The sequence below is a fragment of the Neofelis nebulosa genome, chromosome 11 (assembly GCF_028018385.1).
Source record: "Neofelis nebulosa isolate mNeoNeb1 chromosome 11, mNeoNeb1.pri, whole genome shotgun sequence".
Classification (NCBI taxonomy): Eukaryota; Metazoa; Chordata; class Mammalia; order Carnivora; family Felidae; genus Neofelis; species Neofelis nebulosa.
The window spans coordinates 93,844,017-93,870,687 of NC_080792.1; the positions used below are offsets into that span (position 1 = coordinate 93,844,017).

At 58.6% G+C, this 26,671-nt stretch overlaps 1 protein-coding gene across 4 annotated transcripts in view; it reads right to left on the reverse strand.

Annotated features, from left to right (window-relative positions):
- Positions 1-26,671, reverse strand: part of RIMBP2 (RIMS binding protein 2) — a 221,268-nt gene that overhangs the window by 180,129 nt on the left and 14,468 nt on the right. The window contains exon 2 of one of the 4 annotated variants that reach the window (XM_058691507.1): positions 1,389-1,541. The exons of the other annotated variants lie outside the window; for them this stretch is intronic. The gene's annotated coding sequence lies outside the window, so the exon portion shown is untranslated. The remainder of the gene's footprint in view (positions 1-1,388; positions 1,542-26,671) is intronic. 4 annotated transcript variants of the gene reach the window in all.

Below are 26,671 nucleotides of genomic sequence, written 5' to 3' on the forward strand. Positions count from 1 at the left end.
GCCCATTAGAAAGCGAGGTCTCTGAGGGCAGGGCTCCCATCCGTCTCACTGCCCGCTGTGCCCCCAGGGACAGAGGAAATGCTCCATAAACATTTGTCCAATAAAAGAATGAATGAATAAAATAGCATTTTATGGGGCACCTGGGTGGCTTAGTCAGTTAAGTGTCCGACTCTTGATTTCAGCTCAGATCATGATCTCCTGCTTCGTGAGTTTGAGCCCCACATCGGGCTCTGTGCTGACATCTCTGAGCCTGGAGCCTGCTTCAGATTCTCTCTCTCTCTCTCTCTCTCTCTCTCTCTCTCTCTCTCTCTCTCCCTTCCCTCCTTGCTCTCTCAAAAGAAATAAATAAACTTTTAAAAAACAGCGTATTACACTGGAGGAACCACAATATTTTGGTGTAATTAATTATAGGGGCGCCTGGGTGGCTCAGTCGGTTGAGCGTCCGACTTCGGCTCAGGTCACGATCTCACAGTTCATGGGTTCGAGCCCCGCGTCGGGCTCTGGGCTGATGGCTCAGAGCCTGGAGCCTGCTTCCGATTCTGTGTCTCCCTCTCTCTCTGCCCCTCCCCCGTTCATGCTCTGTCTCTCTCTGTCTCAAAAATAAATAAGAAAAAAAAATTTTTAATTATAAAATGAGCGTGTTCAAGAAGCAGTCCCACCAAATGTGAAGTACTATGATATAATCCCTGCTCTGAGATCACGTAGTGAGAGTAACACAATTATAACAGAAGCTTTGGGGCTCAGATAAGGAATCCTGAAATTAATGACAATGAGGATTTGTCAAAGTCTTCTCTGCACTCTTTGCTGGGAGAAAATATTTATAACACTTGATCAGAACCAATTCTCACGAATAACAGAGCGAGCTGGACTTTGGGGACTCGGTGCAAACCCCCCGAAGAGATCTGTGTCTGTTCTCATATTCGCTGTCTATCCCGCAAACTTCCCACCCAGACCGGGGCCTCTCAGTGCACAGCTCACGAGAAGGGGGAGAAGGAGCGTAAACGTTATCAGTGCCCTGTGTCACGTCAGCTCTACTGACTCTGGCTATTAGTATTTCCTGAAAATGTTTTGATTATCTGGTGAATCTGGCTAATGCGTTAGCATGGGATGGACAGGTTGAGAAAATCAAGTCTGTGGTAAGAAAACGACCATAGGTTACGATGACCCCTGAAACGTACCCCTGCCTTCCTTGGTATAAGGATATAACCCGTGTCTATTTGCTACAAGACGGCATTTGATAAGTAACGTGCAAGCTATTCACCTTGTGTCTAGAAGCATAGACACCCCAGCGACTCCCCCTCCTGATTTCTCCAGGGTCTCCCTGGATCCGTACTTATGAATTGCCCACTTGGGAAAATCCCCACTGGTCCGGATCTGCTGAAAAGTACCTTCCCAAGCAGCCAAGGAGCCTTCCAGGGGGCGGACAGATAAACAGACTGGGGTCCACCAGACGGTGGAATCTCATTCGGCACCAAGATGAGCCGTCAACCATGAGGGATGAGCACAGGGGATTTGGGGGGCGCTGAGCCACTTTCTCGACACTGTGATGGAGGATACATGTCATTATACGTTTGTCCAACCCCCCAGAATGGATAACACTGAGTGAGCCCTACTTAGCAACAATGTGTCAACAGTGGCTCATCAACTGTAGCAAATGCACTCAGGTCCCACCAGCTGTGAGCAGTGGGGAAACCCTGCCGGGAAGGGACACAAAGCACGTGGGGAGTCTCACTCTCTGATCAACTTTTCTGTAACTCTAAAACTTGTCTTTTTAAAAAAGGAATTTTTTAAAACCGGACCCCAGGAGCCCCTGGGTGGCTCAGTCAGTTCCGTGTCCCGGCTCTTGGTTTCGGCTCAGGTCCTGATCTCACAGCTCGTGCGTTTGAGCCCCACGTCTGACTCTGAGCTGACAGTACGCAGCCTGCTTGGGATCCCCTCTCTCTCTCCCTCTGTACCTCGTCCCTCTCCCCTGCTCGTGTGTGCACGTGCACTCTCTCAAAAATAAACATTTTAAAAATAAGTTAAAAAGTTAAAACTGACCCCAAAGTACCCCACCGCCTTCACTGCTATCCTTGTGCAGACAACACGCATCTACACCACCCAGGGTCCAGGGGGTTCGTGGATTTCTTCCCCTTTGCCACGTTGAGCTCGTCGGGACCTGCTGGCTGGGACCCGCTGTCTGAGGGCAGGAGTGTGGGACGACCATGCTCATGGCCACCTCCCCAGCCCCCAGAGAGACAGCCGGCCCCCAGACAGGGCGTCCTAACCAGCTGTCACATAAAAGACATCCATTCTCTCGCATTTCCGCTTGGCCATGAATGGCGGAACATTAACAAGTGAAAATTGAAAGCTGAGCTCAAAAACCTCCCCCAGGAAGAGTAGTGAGGTCTGCTACGTCCTCCAGAGACGCAAGTCAATAAAAGAAATTCTAGAGAGCCAGAGACAGGCTCTATAAATTAGTGGTGTGCGAGGGGGCCTCTGCGGCCGGCGTTTCCGCCCCAGGTTCGAGGCCGTGTGCCCGCCTCGTTCGCTCTGTCCCCGATGCTCGTTGGTCTGAATGGCTAACCCCACCTTGAGCACCTGCTGTTTCTCTGGGCTGATCACACACCCCCGTGCTGACCCCCTCGGGCGGGCTTTCTCACGGTTTCTCCCAGATCCTAGCCTCTCAGCCGTCAGGGAAGAGGGGGCAGGAACCGCCATCCGAAACCTCACTGTCGCCCAGAGACAAAGGCTCTGAGGGGCAAGACAGCAGGCCCCCCACACCCCCGGGACGGTGTGTACCAGCAATCGGGGCCCCGGAGCGGGGCCTTGCATCGAATTAAACACGTTTACTGTTCACAAGCAGTCTCACCGGAGTAATCACCTTCCGTGAAAACCGATTTTGCTCTCGCTAAAGGCCCCAGACGAGCCACCCGTGGAAACCTCAGTCACGGACGCGGCCCTCCTTCAGCCTTGCCTCCTCTTTATCTCCAAACTGAACTTTAAAGTATGGAGTGACTTTCTAAAACGAAATTGCTTCAGGAATTCGCTTTCTGTTTGTGTGTTAATTACCAATTATTGGCATTAACAGCAGCCGCTCACCTCCGAGCGCCCATTCCGTACCCAGCCCTGCTCCAAGCATCTGACGCGGAGCGTCCCCCGACCCGTGAGGAAGCCCCCCCCCCCCACGGAAGCCACTCGCCCGGCGCGTCCCACAGCCTGGGGGGCGAGGGGTCCGGGTTCGAGGCCGCGGCCTGGAGGTTCAGCACCACCCCGAACGCCAGACGGTCCATGGAGACCGACGGAAAAGGGTATCACGCCCACGGCCAGTGTCTTCCGGGAAAAATCAAATTTCCTTTCCGATACGTGAGAAATACCCGCATGGGCCCTGGGAACCGCTACCCTGAGAACGTTCCGGACCAGCTCCCGGGAACGTGGCGAGCAGGGGTGGCGAGACGCCCCCTGAGGCTGTGGCCCCTCCAGGCCTCAGAGGTGCTGCCACAAGCTGGGAAGACCCGCCGTGTCAACCGGCTGCAGCATGGCCCTCGTGGTTTGTCCCAAGCCACGGAAAGATGCCGTGTCATCAGTACAGGATCACAGAGCGCGTCAAGCAGTCCCGCTTCCCGCTCTGTGGTCTGCCGTGTCCGACAGAAAGCTAAGTCATCAGCCAGATCAGGCCTCGCGGCCCGCGCCTCGGGGACAGGCCTCCCAGGGGCTGAGGACGCTTCCTCCCGACAGACGACTTCCCGGCCTCACGCCACCTCATGTTTGGCCCGGACCCCGGCCGCCTCTCCTTCCCTCCGCACCGTGATTGCGGCCCTCAGCTCTTCTCTTATAATCAGCCTCGTGGGCTGGGAAGTGCCCATTAGCACCTGGGAATTCACTGCAGCATAAAACAGAAAAACAAACTGGGCTCTGTTGGTCCTGGAGTCGTGGGGGACAAAGAGGGTGACCCTGCTGGGAGAGCACTGGAAAATGAGTCACGTGTGAGGACGCTCACTCCGTGTGCTAGCTCCATGGCGGGGAGGGAGCCTCCCAGGAGCCCCGGGGGGAGCGGTCCGCACAGCGAGGGTTGTTTGGAGGGGCCGCACCAGACCCGGGCCCTCCCACCACCACCGCTGATGACTCTGGCAGCGGCCAGAGTTCCCCGGGCCCGCTCCCATCAGGCCACACGCGCTGCTCTGTTCCCGTCCCCACGGCTGAGGCACCGAGGCTCTCGGACAGAGCAGAGCCCAGAGTTGGAGTGGCGTCTGACCACTGCACGCCACAGCCCCCACCTTGGTGCCCCGGCAAGGGCCGAGCCCGACGCCATGGAGTTTCCCCGTTTGCCTCCAGGACTTCGACGGCTCTCGGTCTCGCGTCGCGGTGTCCCGTGCATTTTGAGTCGGTCTGGACACGTGGGATCTGGTTTTGCCAACATTTGTGGAAGGAAGGGCTGCCCCTCCCCCATCGCGTAGCCCGGGCCCCCTTGTCAAAGACCAGCCGGCCGTGCGTGCGTGCCTTCATGTCTGGACCCTGTCCTGTGTCCACCGTGCAGGGTGAGTGAGTCCCGGAGGCCTGCTGCGGACACAGTGCCCCCGGCGTGGACGACTGAGTTGTGCGCTAGAAATTTTGTTCAGACAGTAGATCTCACGTTTGGTGTTCTTACAGTGAAAGAAACGTGTTGTAAATAAATTAAAAATAAAGACTGATTGTAAGAGAGAAGATGGCCCCCTGTCCAGGTGCCCCAAGGGAGCCCCGATCTTCAGGGAGGCCCTTGCTCTGCCCAGAGCTCTGAGATCAGTCCTGGAAGCCAGACTGTCCCGGGGCAAATGGTGACATGTGTCTCTTTAACAGCCAACACCAGCTGACATCGACAGACGTGTTCTGAGTGCCAGGCCCCACTGAACACGTTTACTCCTGGGGGCGACGGCCTAACGAGTGAGTCCTGTGATCACGGCCATTTTTTGGCCTTGCTGGAGACCACATGGCTGAGCCTGGCAGCCTCCCTCGGCCGGACGGTGCTGGGACCACCACGGGAGCCACGCGGCCTCCCCCTGCGGGCGGGGGGCCAGCAGGAAGCCAGCAGCCTCCTCAGGGGACCACCACCGACGCTCGCAGACCCTGCCCGACCTCACACATCCACACCCCTTGCCTGACCCTTGCTTTTGAGTGTGAGGCGTGGACCAGATCCACCCCCAAATCCCCCGTTCTCTAGACCTCTGTGACCTGCACGCCTGTGGACCGGCCGGTGGTCTTGAAGATGAAGCGGTCCCCCAGTGGCCGCCTGCTGCCGGGCACCAACCTCGTGCTCCAAGCAGACGGCAAAGCTCCTGCCTGGGCGCTCAACCACGTGGGATTCGTGGCGCCCACGCTCTCACTGGCCACGGCCACAGAGGCCACAGCAGCACCTCCCCAATGGCCGTGAGGGCCACGTGGCTGGTGTGAACACGAAGTAAGGGCCCGGGCGGCCGGCAGACAATGATGGAGCCCGTGGGAACGGTCACGGTGCACAACAAGGAAGCCTGGGGACCGTCCCACGAGCTGCGTGGAAGAAAGCGGGTTTCTACCGAAATCATCTCACAGATGGGAAACCACACCCCTTAAACGTGGACAGAAGGAGAGCCCGCCCAGGTCACATCCTGGAAGTGGATGTCTGCTGCCTTCCACACTCAGGTGCTCAGCCCCAGACTGATGGAACCCACAGCGGGAACACTCCCGAGGTCACACTCCGGTGGGCAAGATGGGGACAACAAATATTCCCACAAACAGGACCATGCCAGCTCGCACATGCGCTGAGAGGAAAATAAGTAAGAGGGTATGAGAGGAAGGGGTGGGGTGGGCAGGGCAGGCCTCTCGGAGGAGGTGTCCCGTGATGAAGGCTGAAGTGATGAGTGAGGAGCAGTTGGCTGAGACACAGAGAGAGAGTCCCAGGCAGAGAGCACAGCACGTGCAAAGGCCCTGAGGCAGACTCTCCCACTGAAGATTCCACCTCTCACTGCCAGAGGAGCTGGGCTGTGGGACCGAGGGGTCTGTCGCCTCCTCCTTTTAGACAAAGGAGAGGATGTGCAGAGGCCGACTTCACTCTGAGGGCCTCTAAGTGGCTCAAAGTCCTTGCTCGGGATGGGAAACCCAAGAAGGCGGGGAGGAGAGGCCCCGTGCCTCCAATGCAGCCTCACAGCTGCCGGCGTCTGAGCTATGGGGCAGACACGTGTCACCTTGGTGAAGAGGGCAGTAAACCCAGCCCTGGGTTGACACTGACCCAGATCCAGCAGTCGCCCTACTCATCATCCAGTCCAGGAGGCTGAGGCGTCAGACAGGACCTCCGCACTGGGGTGGGAAGATGAACAGTATCGCTTCCAAGGGGCCTCAACACCAAGCGCAAATTAAAGTGTGTGCAAAGCGCCCCACCCGCACCCCACCTAACACCTGTGGGTGGCGCCCAGGAGTCACGGAAGGGACTTCCGCCCACGGACGGCCACGGTCAGCGCGCACAGAAAAGCGTTTGCCGAGGTGTGGGGGAAGCTGCCTGCGCATCTGGCCCGACCCAAACCCCGACTGACCCGCGGGTTGCAGGTTGGCCAGTGGAGCAGCTGACGTGGGACAGACTCTCCCGGGGGTGTGCCTGGGCCAGCCGCCAACACGCGGGGGTGAAACCCGCAGGAGCGAGCCCGCTGTTGGCCAGGGGGGCCTGGGACCTGCCGTGCTGGGGGCCCCACCCCATGGGAGCAGGAGAGACCACGCAGCAGCGGTTTGCTTCTCCCCCAGCCAGCCGGTCCACCGGCCCACCACCCTCCTAGCCCACTTGTGTGACGGGGACAAGACGATAGGCAAGAATTAGGAATCCTGCAGCAGTATGTTGTGGGGTCTCTGCCTCCGCACCCCGAACTCACCGCTGCCTCCTCCGACACCGCAACGTGGTGGACCAAAAGTCTGTGTCCCTCCAAAATTCCTGTGTCGCAGTCCTAACCCCCAAGGTGGTGGTGTCACAAGGCGAGGCCTTTTGGGAGGTGACTGGGTGTGAGGGCGGGGCTTCGTGAACGGGGGATTTGTGCTTTTCTAAAAGACACTGCAGAGGGGTGCCTGGGGGGCTCAGTCGGTGGAGTGTCTGACTTGGGCTCAGGTCACGATCCCACGGTTCACAGATTCAGGCCCCGCGTCGGGCTCTGTGCTGACAGCTCGGAGCCTGGAGCTGCTTCGGATTCTGTGTCTCCCTGTCTCTCTGCCCCTCCCCTGTTCATGCTCTGTCTCTGTCTCAAGAATAAGTAAACATTAAAAAAATTTTTTTAAACATTAAATGGGGAGGGGCAGAGAGAGAGGCAGAGACAGAATCCCAAGCAGGGTCCACCCACAGAGCCTGACGCGGGGCTCGAACTCATGAACTGTGAGATCGTGACCTGAGCTGAAATCAAGAGACAGACGCTTCACCAGCTGACGCCTCCCCCCAGGTGCCCTGGGCTCTAAACAAGGGGAGTGGGCATGAAAGGAGGGTTCAAAACAGAAACAGGCTCCAGGATGGAACGAGTCACTGGACAGTCACACAACTCGAACGCCCCGAGCCGGGCCCGGGGCCTCCTGACTCCGGGGCCTGAGGGCAGCCCAGCCCAGGTGCTCCCACCCCCAGAAGAGTGAAATCGGGACCCACTGCCACCTCCAGGTCCGGGGACCAGTCTTAGCCCTTGCGACTCTCACGGGACTCACGCCCGTGCACATGCACACGTACACACACACACACACACACACACACACACACACACACACACACACAGCTCTGTGTTCGTGTGGACCCGAGGGCACCGTCCACAAGCCGGCAGAAGTGAGCACAGAGTGCATGTGTCACTAATCATTATGTCCTGAGTTTCGACACATGTTGCCTTTCTAACTTTTCTACAATAAGTAAAGACAGATATCACACTTTGTGTCCTCAAGGGTCTCAAGAGAAGAGTCGAGAAAGCACATTTCGTTCCCTCCAACAGGAGAGAGAACGGTTCCATGCGAGGCACCCGGCCCGTATATCACCAACGCCACAACAATGGGTGTTTGACCCAGAAAGGCCACTTCTGTAAGTTTATCTGGAAGGGTAATAATGGAGGTGCCGGCAGGACGCCTGGGGGTTCAGTTGGCAAAGCGTCCGACTTTGGCTCAGGTCATGATCTCACGGTTCGTGGGTTCAGGCCCCGCCTCGGGCTCTGTACTGACAGCTCAGAGCCTGGAGCTGCTTCAGATTCTGTGTCTCCCTCTCTCTCTGCCCCTCCCCCGCTCATGCTCTGTCTCTCTCTGTCTCTCAAAAAATAAGTAAACATTAAAAAAATAATTAATTTAAAAAATAACAATAACGGATGTGACGGAATCGACACCTCTTGCAGAATGGGGTACGTCCTGTAGGCATTGTTCACAGAAAGAAAACAGATGAAGCATAACAGAGAGAACAGAACTGACCTAATATCCCCCCAAAACACGGTCAGCCTTTTAAACCACATTTCCCAACTATCTCCACAACACAAGAGTCAAGCTTACGAACACTGAATGTTACCTGTGACGGCTTTGACGGGATGTCTCTACGGGTGATTTAAGTTTCTTCTGAATTATTTCCTACGCTTTAAAATAATTTCTACGATGGGTAAATGTTACTCTACTCGTCAAGTAAAAACAGCCTAGAATTACCGTAATTACAAAGAGAAACAGAACGTGCGTGGTAATTTTTGCTGCTTAAAGAGTTAAACAGTGAGGACGCTGTACTTGCCCTTAATGCCGAGGGCACAGCAACGTGGACCCTGTGGTTCTCCGTGGACGTACGGCCTCCTGGTTTTCCGCCCGCACAGCGGCCGTGAGCTGTAGGCTGGCGGACGAGGGCGTAATGGGAGACAGACGGGGCTAAGGAAGCACCACGCCAGCTCCTGGCCCCCGTCAGGCACTGAGTGTGGGGCGGGATGTAATGGGCGTTTATTTCTTACAAAACCGATCGATGCAGGTGCTCCCAGTTGGGTGCAGGTCCCCCCCCCCGGCCCCTCCCCAGGGCTGCAACTCAGGGGGCCAGGTCCCCGCCATCGGCTCCCCATCCCCAGGAGCCCGCAGGCCTCAGCACTCCCATCTCCTGGACCGGGAGGTACAGCCACCACGTCCCTCCTCTCAGCCCACGGGACCAGGGCTGCCGGGAAAGGAGCTCCCACCTGACAAGCAGCTTCCTGCCACCACCTGACGCCACGGAGAAAATGTCCACCCCCAGCGGTGGACTCCTCGTGGCGACCGGGAGTCCCTTCCGCCCAGGGGAAACGAGGGGAGTGAGTGGTGCTCCCGTCCTGGTGGCACGAACGAGACGACGGCCTCGACGGGGAGGGTCTGAGGCCCAGCTGCCCGCCCCCCCCAAGACGAGGAACAGGGGTCGTGGGAGCATGCCACGATTCCACGCGGGGGCTCCACAGCAGCAGGTGCAGCCGACCCCCACCCCCACCCCCCACCACCGTTTGCGCCCCTGGGCTCGGGATGACCCAAAGTCGGGTATGGAGCAGGACCGAGTCAAAGCTCGTGCAGAGATGGGGCTGCACAGGAGCCAAGCATGTGGGCGGTGTGGGCAAACCCTCGGTGGGGCCGGGAGACCGGGGGGGGGGGGGGGCCGGGAGGGGAGACAGGCAGAAAAGAGCGTCTGCCCCTCTGGCACCAGACGCGAGGGGCGATTCCTGGCAAGCTGTCCCCGGGCTGTGTTTCACCCCTCCCGTGCTGCGTGCTCTCTGGGGCCATGTCGCGCCCGCCGCCCCCCACAGTTGCCGATTCCATCCTTAAACCCCTGCCCGCCCTGGGCACGTGGGAGCATCCTGCAGCCGCGTGTCGCCAGCTCACTGTCCGGGCTCCACGCAGAACTGCCTTCGACGCCACCTCTGTGCTCTTTCTACTGGACGCAGCCCTCTGCTAAGTGTGAGCATTTGCTCCCACGGAGACTGACCAGGGCGGGGACCTGCCACCAGCACATTCAGACCCGTGCGCCCAAGGGCCCCCCCCCCAGCACCGTCTTGGCACCCAAAATCCAAAGCATCGCTCTCTCAAACATCCACGCTAACAGCAACCCTTTGCCCAGGAAAGCCCAGAGTTACGCAGCTGTCTGAAGACCCCTCTCCCGCAGCCCAGGAACCCAGGGAGGGCTTGTTTTCTGAACCCATCACTGCTTTCTGGGGTGCAGCATCGGGGGCGGGGGGGGGCAGGGGGGGTGACGGGAGAGATAGTTCCCTTCAAAACAAGCAGTTTGCTCCTGTAATTTATAATTCAGGCCTGCGCCCTAAAAGGAAATTGCCGTGAATAAATGCGAGCCTCCTGACCCTGCAGGAAAATATCAAAGAGATTTCAAGCAGCGTTTTCTTGAACAAAATTTACACAGCCTTGTTAAAAAAAAAAAAAAAAAAAAAAAAAAAATCCCCACCTGCTTTGTAAATGTCACAGGGCGGCTGCCAGGCGGAGGTTGGGAAGGCTTGGGCAGAGCCCGGCTGCTTCTGAGAGCAGAGAGGAGTCCACACCTGGGTGTCACAGCCGAGTGGGGCTTTCTGGGGGGGATCATTGCCTTCACGCGTCCCACAAAGACTTTCCGTGTACCTCCGCGTGGAGTGCCGCTGGGCGGGGCGCAGAAGGGTCGGTCACACTGGCTGCCCCAGGGGGGCCCCCAGGGCTCAGAAAGTCAGGCCCAAATGAAGGCATCGCTGGGGCAAAGTGCAAGACAGGGGGTGTGATGGTGGCCGCGGGCGACGCCCAGTTCTCCGGGGACAGCCTGGAGCTGGGTCTCTCTCTGTCACAGACCCTCTGGGACCAGCGTGTGTGATGCGCCTCAGGCACCCCCACCCAAATCAGGCCCTGCAGGGAGACAGGACAGGCCTCCAGCTTACGTGAGGTTGGACAGGGGCCGTCTGGGAAAAACCCACAGCAGCCACCCACAGGCTCCCCACCCGCAACCCCGGACCGGGAAGAAGGACCCAGAGGAGTGGGTGTGGCCTCTCTCACAGTCTTTAACAGAGAATATGATCCCCAGTCTCTGATGTTCCTTTGAAGGAGTTACCAATGTGCTGCTTTTTAAACGTCCCTTTCAGGGGCTCCTGGGTGGCTCAGTCGGTTGAGCGTCCGACTTTGGCTCAGGCCATGATCTCGCGGTCCGTGGGTTCGAGCCCCGCATCTGGCTCTGTGCTGACAGCTTGGAGCCCGCTTCGGATTCTGTGTCTCCCTCTCTCTTTACCCCTCCCCCGCTCATGCTCTGCCTCTCAATAATAAATAAAACGTTAACAAATCTTAAATTAAACGTCCCTTTTGGTATCTGTTTTACCTTGCTTCAAATACGCCCATGCTGAGAATATCCAAAATCAGAGAATGAAGAGCTGGTCATAAGCCAGACCGTATTTCGAACGCGGATACATTTAGGAGCAGAGAGCGTTACCACGGGATGCCTAGCCCAAGGTGCTAGCTCTATTCCCCGTCCTCTCTCTACTACTGCACCGGACCCCCCAGCGCTTGAAAAGACCACACTAACGGCTCAAGAGACCTTGCAAGAGGAAGGAGCCGCGGTCCCCGGGGCGCAGGGGGGCCTGGTGAGGCCAGGCTGGGTGTGGGCACAGCCGGCACGGCGAGGGCTCGCCTTGTGACTTCAGCCGCCCCCCCTCCCCCTCCCATCCCCCTCCAGCAAATTCTACAACCTTCTGCCGGCCGCACCAGGTGCCAGCCAGATGCCTCCGGTTCTGAAACGCCACGCGGTCCCTGAGGCGTGACAAGCGTCTCGCTCGTGCGGGCGGGCGGGCATGGGAATTTTCTTATCTGTGTTGATGTATTTCTAAGAGGCATGAAAACTCTCGAATCTTCTCTGCTCTGCCTTTGGAGAAAACGCGGCCCCTTTCAACTATGAAAAAAGGAGTCAACCTTTTGGAAAAAACAGACACAGGGAGGATCATGTTTCACTGAGTAAATTGACGAAAGGTCAAAAAGCTTGATCTTTACCACTGATGCACTTTGTCTGAAAGCTGAGCCGCCGTTTAAATATTTATGGGCAAGCGCTGTAAGGGCCCCTTGCGGTCGCCTAGTCCAATAGGGGCCAGGCTGCGACCATCTGACAGGAAGGAACCCAGTTCACCTCCCGGGAGGGTCTGTGCAGGGAGAGGCCCGTGTCCCCGCTTGGGAGGGTCCCTCACGGGCACCCTGAGCTCGCGGCTTCCCACAGGAGGGAAGAGCATCGTGGCTAGGAGGGAACATCACAACATTCTCCGCTCTGTCTGCTGGGACACCAGAAGCAGCGAGGCCCCAGCCACTGTGCTCACACCCAGCATGCAGGTCTTGGTGGCTAAACGTCGTTCTCCACCAGAGGAAACGAGGGTCCGTCATGAAGTGGCTAATTCTGGGACCGGGACAGGGAAAGTACCAGATGAGCCTCGAGCATCGTATTAGCCCAGAACTCTGAGCCTCACGGAGCGCCTGGACCTGGAGGGAGGCCCCCTCAGCCCCTTCCTCTGGGCGTTGAAATCCGTGACAGGAATACATCTAACCGCTGAACAAAGCAACAGTCTATTAATCGATACTAACAAAAGTAAATATAAATATAAATATATAAATGGGGAAAAAGAGGAAAGCTTTTCCTCGAGGAGAAAAACCAAGCAACAAGATGGAAGGACTCACACAGAAATCGCCACGTTGTAACTGTCGTAAGAGTACTTGATACAAATAACAGCAATCGAGGCTACAACCTGGGGAGCTTGATGCAAAACAGCTATTTCCTGCCACGTGGCCTCCGTGGACCTCCCCACAAGCTACTTGCCCATCACAAAGGGGACCTTGGCGATCTTACTGCAAAGAACTCGGTGGCGACCCCTCAGCCAAGTGACCCGTGCACACGCGTCCTCCACGATGGGACAAACCCGCGGCCTGTGTTCGCGAGGACTGGCGCCCCAGGAGGCAACATCACCCGAACGTCATTCCTGCCAGGACGCAAAACCTGAATGCGATTGCATCGGGGCTAAATTTCCTGAGCTTGAATCCACGAACCGTGAGCTCATGACCCGAGCCCAAGTCGGACGCTTAACCGACTGGGCCACCCAGGCGTCCCTATACTAGAGGCTTTAAAACAAACAGAAGTGAGGGCTCGGCAGGAGCATCTGGACGGGAGGTCCTGCCATGGGGCTCCCGCGTCCGTCCCCACTGGCCGCAGGGCACTGCTGGCCACAAGCATCCCGCTCTTTCGTTGTCCTCACGTTCCAAGAGGCAGGACTTTTGTAAGAAGAGTTTGGATCTAAGATCCCAGAATATCGATCACACCCCATTGGCCCATCTCTGTTTCCCTGGTGCCTGCCTGGGCTCAGCCTGAGGCCTGCAGGGAAGAGGAAGGTCCCTGCATCAGGGACAGAGCCCCCCCACACACACACACTGGTTATCAGATGAAGGGGGAGGGAAGAAGGGAGAAGGGACGGAGGGGGAGGGAAGAGGGAGGGGAGGGAGAGGAAAGGGAGGGAAAGGAAGGGGAAGAAGGGAAGAGGGAAAAGGAGAGATGGGGAGGGAGAGGGAGGAAGGGGGGGAGAGAAGGAGGAAGGAGGAAGGAGGAAGGAAGGGAGAGGGAGGGGAGGGAGGGAGGAGGGAGAAGGAGGGGAGGGCCAGGAAGGGGAGAGGGGAGGGAGCAAGGGGGAGGAGAGGAGGAGGGAGAAGGGAGGGGGAGCTTCCACAGGGTCTGTTTTCCACTAGTTTCACCCCACAGACCGCGTGTGGGGAGCTGCCCCGTGGAGCCCCGACCTCCAGACCTGTGGCAAGGAGGCTGTGTCTCCGACAGAGGGCCATCTGGGATTCGAACCCACCCAGCACACAAGGCAGAGACGGAGACGGGAAGACGGCCTCGCGGCTCTTCTCTTGGTGGCCAGGAGGGACACGAGTGGGCGGAGACAACGGGGAGGACCACCCTCCGCAGGGAAGGGCCCAGAGCCTGGCGCGGAGCTGCGAGGTAGCCCGTCTGGAGCGAGACAGCAGCCTGGGCCGAGGCCGGGGATCCGGGCTGACCGGCGCGTGGGCCGCAGAACGCGCACAGCAAGCGCGGGCAGATGGTCCCGACCCGGTGTGACACCCGAGACACTGGGCTGGACGTCAGTGGGTGGGATCCGAGGGCACACGTGTCGGGAGTGCCGGCAGTCTGCCCCGGGGCCCTGTGGTCAGAGTAACGAGGGATTCGGATTCGCGGACCGCGACCACCATCCGGAAGTAGCAAGTGGTTCTTCAGACACCTGCTCCTGGACCTGCCGGCTGGAAAGCTGGCCCTCAAATACGCGTATCTGCGTCCTGATCCACGGAATAACCGCGAACGTGATGCTGGTTGGGGAAAGGTCTTGGCAGATACTTGGGGTTCTTGAGACGACATCACGTCGAATTACCCAGGTGAACCCTACCTCTAATGACTGCCGTCCCTGGGACGGACACACAGAGGAGGAGGGGACTCGTTGCAGGGACGCGGCCACGAGTCCAGAAGCTGGGGGCGGCCGGGAACGGTCTCCCGAGAGCCTCCGAAAGGAGGCCTGTCCTCCCGGCACCGTGATCGAAGGCCACAGACGCCTGCCCAGGTTTTCAGACGGCCGGCTCTCCACCAATGCCGGCTCAGCTCAGTGTCACCGGTGGCCTGCCCCCCTGGGGGCCTTCCTCCCACACCTGCCTCCACTGAAGAGGCTACAAAGGATCACTGGTCTCGGATCTGCCCACCAGCTCATAAGAAGAGGTCTGTTGAGGGAGCTTTTATGACAGCTTTTACCTCCCGGACAGGAGAGCTCCAAGGTGCTGGTGCCATTTTTCCCAGCGTGAGCACAGATGTGGTGGCTGGAGCCACAACCGCCATTTTGTGACCTGGAGGGGGAAAAAAAAAAAAAAACCCCAAGAGAATGACAGAGACCCCAGCCCTGAATCACTGCCAGTAGCTCCCTACTTTCGGGCTTCTTGATGAAAAATGAACCCCCCCCACCTCCACCCATTTATTTAAGCCACGGCAAGTCACATTTTCTTACTTTTACATGATGTAATTCCCAGCTGATACATTTCCTCACCAAAGAGGACTTCCAAAACACTCCGATAACGTTGTGCCCTCCAGACATCTCTACACGTTACCTTCACTCATTCCCCTTGGTGCGTGAACTAAAGTTACATTGTTAACTTACTATCTGCGATCCTTTCCCCCCCCCCACTGGAATATAGGTTCCCTGAGGACAAGGACATCCTCCCTCCTATTCACCACCTTGTCCCCGATGCCTAGACCAGCCCGTGGAAAAGAACACACTCAATGAGGATTTGTTTGATATTCAACCTCAGCACCAGTGAAATTTGAGGCTGGGTAATTGCCTGTTGCTCGGGGCTACTGTGTGCACTGCAGGACCCTTGTCAGCAACACTGGCCTCTACCAACTAAATGCCAGCAGCATGCCATCCCCAGTGACAGCCAGCGCCCCCTGGTGGCAAACCACCTGGTTGAGAACGGCGGGCTTGCCAAACACATGGTTGGATGGATGGAAAGATGGATGGATGGATGGAAAGATGGATGGATGGATGGATGGATGGATGGATGGATGGATGGTTGGATGGATGGATGGATGAATGGAAAAATGGATGGATGGATGGATGGTTGGATGGATGGATGGAAAGATGGATGGATGGATGGATGGATGGATGGATGGATGGATGGAAAGGTGGATGGATGGAAAGATGGAAGGAAGGAGGATGGAGGGAGGGAGGGATGATAAGTGGGTGGGTGGACGGATGAGTGGATGGATGGATGGAAAGATGGATGGATGGAAAGATGGAAGGAAGGAGGATGGAGGGAGGGAGGGATGATAAGTGGGTGGGTGGATGGATGAGTGGATGGATGGATGGGTGGATGGAAAGATGGATGGATGGAAAGATGGAAGGAAGGAGGATGGAGGGAGGGAGGGATAAGTGGGTGGGTGGATGGATGGATGGAAAGATGGATGGATGGAAAGATGGATGGATGGAAAGATGGAAGGAAGGAGGATGGAGGGAGGGAGGGATGATAAGTGGGTGGGTGGATGGATGAGTGGATGGATGGATGGATGGATGGATAAATGGATGGATGGATGGATGGATGGATGGATGGATAAATGGATGGATGGATGGATGGATGGATGGATGGATGGATGGATAAATGGATGGATGGATGGATGGATGGATGGATGGATGGATGGATGGATGGAAAGATGGATGGATGGATGGATGGATGGATGGATGGATGGATAAATGGATGGATGGATGGAAAGATGGATGGATGGATGGATGGATGGATGGATGGATGGAAAGATTGAAGGAAGGAAGGAGGATGGAGGGAGGGAGGGATGATAAGTGGGTGGGTGGATGGAGGAGTGGATGGATGGATGGCCCTCTTCTAAGTGCACATAGTGATGACCTCATTCTGAGAGACGATGACAGAGAATCTTAAGAGAAAATGCCACTAAGGAGACAGCCATTTATTGTCAAGTGCATCTGATGAGAAACAACCATCGGGCCAGCGTCTGTGTTCGCTTGCCCTGGCACATAATTTGGGACGTGACATGATGCGGCCTCAGGCTGGAAGAGGGTCGCGTTTTCAGATCCTGCACGTCCAATGGGATTTCCACAGCTGCTCGCTCAGAACGGGTCTCCACCTCTCCGTCCACGCTCCGAGGGGTGCTGAGACAACTTCAGTCAGAGCCTCAGATCCCGCACTAAGGCCACGACGCTCTGGTCCCCAGGAAATTTCCACCGAGGGAGATGGAAATAAACACGCACCCTCAGCCAGGCCCGACTCCCGCAGCACGACTCATTAAACCAATTACATCACTTGCCTGGCAGGATTATTTATGGAAATAGGAAATCATGTCCTATCAGCTAAACACCGTCTCCGAACCGGCGGGTGAGCTGAGTTCATGGTCACACGGTTTGGGGGAATGAAGCATCTCTGGCTTCTGCCAGCTCCCTCAGGTCTGTCCAGCATGCCACACATCCCCTCACGGTCTCGCCATACCTCCTTTTCCAGGCCGGGAAGGGAAGCCAAGGGGGCTTCCACAGCTCGGCTAAGTCACCAAATGAGTGATTTAACAAAAACGTGAGAGTTTCACGGCAAATCCTATGCCGGGTCAAAAACACAGAGGCCAGCATGGCGGGCCAGGAGCGAAGATGAACAAAGCAGGAAGGGGAGGCTGTGGAGAACCGAAGAGAGGACAGCCGGCCATCAGTGCAGGGTGACTATGACCACACAGAAGCAGAGCTGGTGGCGCGAGAACCTCTGATTTCTTTCAAGAAGACTGCCAGAAAGCCGGAATATTATGGTAAATTTGTGCACTTTTGCTTTTAAACGCTGGTGACGAACTCAAAACCGAAAACACAACATGTTTGCAGACCTTATCAGGGCGTTTAGACCAACACGTTGTGACCTTCATCCTGTTTCTCCCTGCACTCCTACATTCCTCAAGAGCGTCTTCGAGGGACTGTCTGCTTCTCACCTAGGGATGTGTTCCGCCCTCAGGAAAACAAGGAAGTCCCCCAAGGAAAGGACAGCCTGTGTTAGAAAAGGAACACGAGATTCCCAAGAGGCACGGCTCCCGCTTGGGAATCTGAGAACCAGTGCCTGTTCTGATCTTCACGGGGGGACACGGTTTGGGCCAAACTGCACATCCACAGAACGACTCCCTGTGCGGGTTCCCAGCAAACGCAGGGACTGTTCTCGGCGGAGGGGCTGGGTACCAGCCTGGCAGGCCATCTGGGTGCCACCCGCTTCCCCGGTCCTGTGTCCGGGGCTGGCCGGCCAGTTCCGCAGAAGGTGCCACCCCCTCGACCTGGAGCAGGCGCCCCTCCTTCTGTCTTAGGCACGAACAGCCCAGAAGCCCACTCGGGGGAGCCCTCAACATGCGATCGGCACCCCAAAACCCAACGCCAAGCAAAGCGAGGACGTGGGCCACCACTCTCACTGCGCTACATTCCCGGACGGTTCACCTGCCCTCTGACCTGCAGGGGCAAAGCGTGGGGGCCACACGGGGGCGGGGAGGGCAGGGCAACACCCCTGCAGGCCAGGGCACCCCGCTGTAAGCCGCAGGCCGGGTTAGACAGAATGGGGGTGGTGTCTCCCCCGAGCCACCAGACCCGCCCCCCACGTGTATTTGGTGTCATTACTCCAGGGGTCTTTTTTTAATTAGGGCAAAACACACACGACGTGGAAGCAACCACCTGAACCATTTCAGTGCGTGTCACGCGGCTCACGCTGTTGGCGGGCGTCACCGCTGTCCAGTCCCGCGTGCACCGGCCCGACAGACCCCCTCCCCCCCCTCCCCCCGCTCAGCCCCCACAATCACCAATCTGCTTCCTGCCTCTAAGGACTCGCCCCCCTGGGCTCTTCACCCACCACGTGGCCTTTGGCGTCTGGCGTCTCTCACTGAGCGCATTTTCGAGGCTCACCCATGTGGGGGCAGAGCTTTGTTCCTCTTTGTGGCTGAACACGGCCCACACTGCAGGAAGGAACACGCTTCGTGCCCTCGGTCGGGCACGGACAGGCACCTGGTGGGCTTTGTGCTCACAACCCCGTCTGGTTCCCCCCGTGGCTCGACCCTGTTACACGCATTTCATAGATGCCGCAGACACGGAGCAAAGTTCCGAGGGACCAGAACAGCGGCCTGAAGACCGACCACACGGGGCGGAGCCCAGGCGTCCCTGAAACCCCACCCGGTCGGCCCCCAAACAGCCGTGGAAAGGAGACAGCGGGTCCCGCCCCGTTCTCAGCTCCGTGGCGCCCGTTCCGCTGCCGCAGCCTCGGTCAGCCAGGCCTCGGGGCAGAAAGGCCGGGCTGCTCTGGACTCCCCACTCGCCTGCCACCAGACCTGACCGTGTCAGAGGCTCCCTGCCCCCCGTGCCACGCCGCCCGCCACGGCCCTGACCGGGACGTCCCCGTGCTCTCTGGGTGTGCGCTCTGCAGTGACAGCCCTGGGGTCCCCGCTCCTCCCCCTGCCCTGAGCCCTGGACGCCTCCACCGGACACTCCCGAAGGCCCTCCTGGAGACCTGTGTCTGCTCGGCCGCACGGCACAGACAACCGGGCCTCAGAGAGGCGAGAAGAGCCGCCAGGCCCGCTGATCTGGGGGAGCAAACTGCTGCTCGGCTGCCCGTCGGGCCTGCCCCCTCCCCCCCACCCTCCCGCTGGGCTTGCAGACCGCCCCCCCTCCCCTGGGAACAGGCCAGCCTCTGGAGAAAACCCTGTCTGGTGTGCTATCCGGCATTCCAGCCCACGGCCCCATGCCATGTCCTCCCAGCCTCGTGCACCCCTCCCTGGAAAGCAAACACCGCTCTGCCCTCCTCCGGGACACCTGCACCTCGACCCAGTGCCCCCCCTGCTGGCCCCCCGGCAGGAGTCCTGTCCAGCAAAGACCCTCCTTCAAGGCCCAGACTTGTTTCCCACTTGACACACGTTGCAAACTCGTGCGACCGGGGATCAGGGTGTTAGGAAGCATCTCGGCCTCCCTTTGTCCTTTGCCGAGGGGACGGCACACGCCCCACCCCTCTCCCACGGCTACGCGGAGCCCAGAACCCCGCAAACACCTGCCCACAGAACCCAAGAGGCCACCACACCTCCGGGCCACACGAGAAGGAAACGCAAACGAGGAAGGGGGACGTCGGAGCCACGCGGCTCTGCTGGACCTGACGGGTGGCAGTCGGGGCCGCCGACGGTTACACATTTAAATCACTGCCGAGGTTAAATGAGACGGCTGTGCCAAGAGAGGGGCTCCATCTGCCCAGACGAGGATTTGATGATGAAGCAAATCACTGGTGCAGCCGCGCTGGGCCCGGGGCCCACGGGCGCCCGCAGCCAGGCGTTTAGCGGGCCGGCTTGCACAGCAGCGGGGGGCGGAGAGGCGCTGTCGGGGCCCGGCCGCCACTTCCAGAACCACCCGCGCGGCCCGAGTGCACCTGCCAGCTGGCTGGACGCCACGTGAGGGGCCGGGGACCAGATGGCTGCACGAGCTCTGGGAGCAGAAATGGGAGAGGACGGGGGCACCCAGAGGGACCCTGACAGGCAGAGGGGCGCCGGGGGCCAGCGCCAGCCCCCTGCGGCACAAAACACGCGCACGCCCGCTCCAAAGCGTCTGCAGCCTGGACGCTGTCCCCACTGGAGACCAGTTTCCAGACGAAATCCTCAGGCAGAGAGGACACGTCTTCTTCGAGGTGAATCTTCTAACCTTCGGAAAGCGAACACCTTGTTGCAGTCTCTTTCAGGTTATTGAATAACACGTGCGTTGTCTCCGCACGGTTCAGTCTGCAGTGGTTTGTTCACAAACTAGAGGAACGTTAAGGGGACGGAGTCCACGTGGCCACGGTGCTCGTTTGACTCGTTTACTTCTTTCTCGGAAGCTCCCGGGTGACCTGGGCAAACGGGTCAGGCATCCAGACACCCTGTACCCACATTCGCTGGTGGACGTCGTGCGGTCCTTCGCCAACAGGGTGTGCAAACGGCCTGCTTTGATTCACTGATACAAGCCTTCCTCGAACCTCCAGTTAAACGTCGGGCCTGGGGGGCTCAGGGGTTGAGGAGTCCAGCAATGAGGCCCCGAATGCGAATCCAGGGGTGAATGAAAACAGCCCTCAAAGTAAAATGCAATGCGGGAAAATCATCGCCGTGAGACCCAGTGAGAAGAGCCCAAGGACCCGAATGACCCCAGCCGACGGGTCAGGTCAGCTGCCAGACGTGACCCACGCTGAGGGGAGGAGCGACGCCCTGTGGAGTCAGGCATCGGACGAAACCAGGCCCACCTCCATCAGGCTTTGCTGCTGTTCCAGACGCTGTTCCCAGATCCCAACTTGGACCACAACATGACTCCCCCCAGGTCTTCTACGGCAGACCCCTCCGCCTCCTCCTCCCCCCAGACTTGGCAGGTCCTCCTGGCAGCAGGCTCACGGTCCCGCCAGATCTCACAGCGGCCTTCCACCCACGGCCTCCCCTCCCCCCCCCGCCTCTCTCCACCACGCTTTCCAGCTTCCCTTCCAACACACTGCTTGCTCCAGATACCAGGGGGCAGACGGAACATTCTAGAGCACTCGGGAGCTCTCACAGCACTCCCACTGCCCCACTCTCTGTCCAAGCGCTGTTCCCCAGACCTAAGGGACCCCATCAAGCCCCTGGAGTCACCCCCAGACATCCCTGTGCTCACAGTGGCCCCCTCGCACAGGGCCTAGCGGCAGGTGCTCAGGACAGACCCAGTGAATGCACAAATGCACGCTTCCCCAACAGTGTCCACATGACTCGGGGAACTCGCTTCCAAATGGGACTCACGCTCGCCTCCTGAGCAACCACCTCTCGGGGTCCCTGACTTGGAGAGGCTGTAAAGGAAGCTGAGAAGGCCTTTCCGGTCACCCAGGAAACGTGACCGGAGGCAGGTGGCCCACAAAGGCAGGGGCAAAGAGCACCCCACATTCTAGACAAAGACCCCAAAATGGGGCTCAGACAAGCACAGAACCACCCTGCTGCCCACAGACACCAGCCTTTTCCCAAACCCGATTCCAGCTGCTTCCTTGGTCAGTCTCACCGTCTTGAGTCGACTCAAAACTTCAACACGCGTGGTACGCAGGCCCGTGAGACCCAGACAGACAAAGGTTCCGTGAGCCAGATCGTGTGCAGGGCACGTGGCCATTTTCCTGGCTCTCCCACGCTTGGAAGCGTGCTGGTTCCCGACTCGGTGATGGGCTGTGACCTAGTTTGAAAAGCCCTGGGGCCCCTGCTCCTCACTCGAGAACCAAATCCCTCCAGCCACGTCCCTGCAACCTGACACAGCCCCAGCAGACCCAGGGGCTTCCGAGAGGAGCACACGAGGCGACAGACACACCGGGGCCAGAGCAGTGTGGGGCGTGTGGGGGGGTGTAACAAAGTCACCCCGACCTCTCACGGCACCCGACGCAGAAGAAGCAGGGGCCGCGGGAGAAGAGGAAGAAGCAGCAGGACCCAGAGGGGCCCACAGGGGCGTGAGCAAAGCAGGTGGACGTGTGGTACCACCGAGGCTGGCTCGGGGGGGGGGGGGGGATGGGCGTCCACCGTCCAGCGATTCGAGGTTGAAACCCAGGTGCTGACGGATTCAGGGACCACAGGACCCAACAGAGCCCATCAATCAGCCCGTCTCTGTGCCCCAGGGGGGCTCAGCAGAGAGGCCGCGTAAGCTTCCCACACCTCGTAACGAAGGACCGTGGACGCTCCACAGCCAGTGAGCAGTCCTGGAGGCCAGACGTCCAGTCCGGGCGGCTCACCGGGTTCCCGGCCCCAAGTCCTCAGTGCAGGTGCGCAACGCCTCCCATCAGTGCCTCATCGCCATCAACGCCCGGGTTCCGGGGAGCAGACGTGGGGTCTCACTGGGGCACATTTGGAACCCTGCCAACTGGAAGCCTGACAGACCGGGGCTCCGGGGCTGGTGGCCGTTCTGCCACCAGGGGCGGGAAGGAGACTCTTCCTTCTGGCACCCCGGGGGTGCTGGACACCCTCCCCTCCCAGATTTCTCCATGGCTCCAGCCCACCCCTCCCCTCCCCTTTCCGCTCACTCTGGTCTGGGAAGGAAGGGCTCTCCGTCCCCTTGCGGTCACCCACCCTGAGCGAGATGACTGGACCAGTACCGCGTTCCAGGCTGGCGCCGGGGGCTCCGCCATCCAGAAGCCTCGAGGGCTGAGTGTTCCTTTGGCCAGGATGCGGCTCACACATCGGGGGCAGAGGCTGGACGCCCCGGCGGGGACTCCCAGAGCCATCAGTGGTGCATGGAGCCGTGCCAGCGGCCGTGGGCAGGTCTCCCTTGTGGCACAGACCACGTGCAGACGAGTGGGGCGTCAGCACCCTTCCGTCTGTCCCCCCTCCCACCCTTCCTAAGAGGCCGGGGGAGGGGACTTGCCAGCAGGCCTGGTTGGCCTGAGAAGCTGGTCCTCGTTCAGGCCCACGCAGCCCTCGAGACACAAAAGCAGCTTGGCAAGCACGTGGAGAGCCCACACACCCAGCTCGGACGTGGTGGAGAATCGCTCTTTGGTAAACACCGGCTGGAAACTGAAGGGTGGCTCCTTCTCCGTGCCCCCCGCCCCCTCGCTGCATCCGGAATGTCGCAGGGAGCCCAGAAAGCTTTCCTGCAGACAGACATGGAGGTTCGCAGCTACCTGGGAGATGCGGTCAGTGGGGGCCCGGAGGGCTCCGGGCACGAAACGGGGAGCGTCCTGTCGGCAGCGGTCAGAACGGACACAGGCTGCCACGCCTCCCCCCACACGCCCACCCGTGAGCAGGCAGACTGGGAGGCCGCGGCCCCGGGCTCCCTCCTGCCCCTGGAGTGACGCCCTGTGGGCGCGGGTAGAGGAGACCAGCACTAGATGGATGGCCTCGAGGGGCGGGTGGGAAGGTGTACAGTCTGGCCGGGTCGGTCGGGCCCCCGGGGGTCCCCCAGGCCCAGCTCGCACCTGCGGCCTAGCCCCCTCCTCACGCGCCCGTCTCTGAGCCCCTCCTGCCTGCCCGCCTCTCCTCCGGCCGCCTGTCTGTAACCAGGACCTCTCAGCTGCAGCCAAACAGGAAGAAGGATTTGATGAGTCCTTTGTTCTCCTCTTATGTGTGAAACTGTGATGAAAACCTGCTTTAGAGGCACCTGCCCTGCCGCACCAAGACCCTGGCAGTCTCCCTCGGGGTGAGGGAGGTGCCCGACGCCCGACCCGGTCACCGTCCACGTCGCCCAGCGCCGCTATGCGTGGGATTCCGGGAAAGAGTCGACCGAACTTCAAAGCCCGGTGCGTGGGATTAGTTCAGGGCTCCACACCCGTTTGTAAATAGAACAGAACCGAATGGAACCGAATGGAAGGGAATGGAAGGGGATGGAAGGGAATGGTGTCCTAGAATGACAAAGACCACACACTTAACAGTAAGTAAGGAACTATCCTCCGCTTCACACACAGGGTCCCTGAGAGTGAAGGTCACTCCGTGGGCAGGCACCTAAGACCTGATTTGAACCCGGAACCGTGTCCCGGAGCCCCCAGGCTCACCGCCACACGTACACCACAGCGCTTCTCAGAACCCGCCCCCTGCCTGCCCTTCCTGCCCGTCAGCTCCGAGCGACAGGCCGCGCACTCTGGCGGGCAGCAGTCACACCGCAATGTGATTAAAGGACTGGTCTAATGAATGAATGAAGAAAATGTGAAGAAAAGTGCAAAGTGATCTCAGTTCAATCTCCGCTTTTCTCTGGCAGCTTCAATCCTGAAACAGCAAGCAATCACAGAGCTCGGGTCCTGAGGGGACGCACATAATGATGCCTTTACATCCCCACCCAAGGCAGCGGGTTGCAGATGAAGTCACGTGAGATCAGTTTATTTACTTTAATGTTTATTTATTTTTGCCACAGAGAGAGTGCAAGCAGGGGAGGGGCAGAGAGAGAGAGAGAGGGAGACACAGAATGTGAAGCAGGCTCCAGGCTCTGAGCTGTCAGCAGACAGCCCGACGCGGGGCTCGAACCCAGGAACCGTAAGATCATGACCTGAGCTGAAGTCGGACGCTTAACCGACTGAGCCACCCAGGTGCCCCTGAATCACAGTTTTTTTTAAATGCAGATCCTGGAACTTTCTTTGTAAAGATAAACAATTTGGGGGCACCTGGGTGCTTCAGTCGGTTAAGTGTCCGACTTCAGCTCAGGTCACCATCTCGCGGTCCGTGAGTTCGAGCCCCGCGTCGGGCTCTGGGCTGACGGCTCGGAGCCTGGAGCCTGTTTCCGATTCCGTGTCTCCCTCCCTCTCTGCCCCTCCCCTGCTTGCGCTCTGTCTCTCTCTCAAAAATAAAATAAAACATTAAAAAACATTTAAAAGTAGACAATTGGGAAAAGTCTGAGTGTGCACACGTGTGTGTATATACACAACCATGTGCACGTGGACACACACATAATGCGGATGCGTTTTGCACGTGTGTGCGTGCGCGTGTGTGCATATATGTGCGTGGACACACTTGCACACGTGCACATACACACACTAATTCTGGGAGAATGACAAGCTGTGACAGGGAGAGTCGACCAGAAAACCTACTTATCACAGGTGGCTCCCTTTAGACACACGGGGACCCTCTCCACCTCGGTGCCATAAAAGGCAAGGGGAGGACAGGTCTGAGGCTCTGGTTACAGCATTTGGCGGCCAAGTCCAGCCCCTTAAAGCAGCAGGACCCAAATCAGTAATTCATTTGTTTTTTCAAGGTCCTTGGGCCAAATAACAGCACATCTTTCAACAACGGATCCTCGAGCCCAGTGGGCAAGACAGGCTACAGCCAACTGCGTGACCTTAAAATAGAAGGGAGACAGAGCTGTCCCCACATGCGCCCTGTCCTGTCAGCTCTCCTTTCCCAGCCACGGACAGGAGACGTGCCGTGCACATCCCTGGCCCCGTGAGATGCACATTTGACCCTCACCCGTGTCCTTGAAGGGGGTCGGAAGCTCTAGGATACAGCATCGCAGGCAAGGGGCCCCCACAAAACGTCACACGGGCTTCGAGAGGTCTGGAGACAACGCTGCTCTGTTGGGGCTGCAGCCGATAAGCCGGTGCAAGGAAGGTCTATGATCCCAGTGCCCAGAACGACTCTTCCCAAGAGAGGAAGGCGCGGCTGATGGTCCACATTATAGCCGGCAGGACCCGACCTACAGAGAGCTCTCTGCAGTGTGCTTTGGGGTAAAATCCAAAGCCGCCACGAGCGCAACCGACAACGAGATAAGCACGCACAGGGTGCGGGAGCGGGAGCAGGAAACGGTAGGAATGGGGCGTGAGAGAGAGAGAGAGAGAGACGGACACAGAGCGCGAGGACCCCCTTCCTTCCACGGAACCCGTCTTCGACTGTTTGTCTCCTCCAGCAAGAAGCACCACGTGTCGATCAACGGGGAAGACTGTGCAACCAGATGGCCTAGACTCGAGCTCGGACCCCCGGTTACACACCGTGCGACTGTGGACCAGTTACATAAATTCTCGGCACCTCGACTTCCTCCGTTCATTCCATCCACACCTTCAGAATTAATAACGGGACTTTGTGGGACTTCAGTAAAATCAAGAACTCAAAGAGCTTAGGAAGGACCAAGCTCCTTCTGGGTCGAGAGCATCGTGACCACATGCTTCCCCTCTTCCCCGGGGCCTGGAGGCTGGCATTGGGTTTCCCGCGGTAAAACGCTGCTGTGCTTCTGGAATCCACTCTAATAGGATCTTCCATAATGCTTGCGGGTCACTGGGTCACCACGGTGGGTCCCGGCTGCGCTGTCTGCCCAGAAGCCTGAAATCACTGTCACGGGTACCAAGGCGTCCAACTCGGTGCCACCCACCGGGAATACAGCGCTCACCCCCCTTCGTCTGCCTTCTGCAACGGCCATTATCACCCGCGGGCGCCCCTCGCTGCCCCGTACGTGTTCGGGTCACCCTCCACTTATAACACAGGCCGCTCGGGAATCCTTAAGTCACTAATGAGAAAATCACGCTTAACACTGGGGCTTGAAAAGTGCCCTGAGGATTGAGGCAGGAAAGGCCTTTCTAAGTGATCGTGGTTTTATACACGGAGCGGACATTCCCTTTGCCGTGTGGCACCCTCTCCTCCAGCCGGCCCCCCCTCGGTCCCTGTGGTCTGGGGAGGGCGGACCCCCGCCCGCTGAGCCGGCCTGGGGTCTGCAGCCGGGCTCCGTGCAGGGCTGAGTCAGATCCCTGTGTAATCGGGATCTGAAGAGCATTAGCCCCCACGTGACCTGCT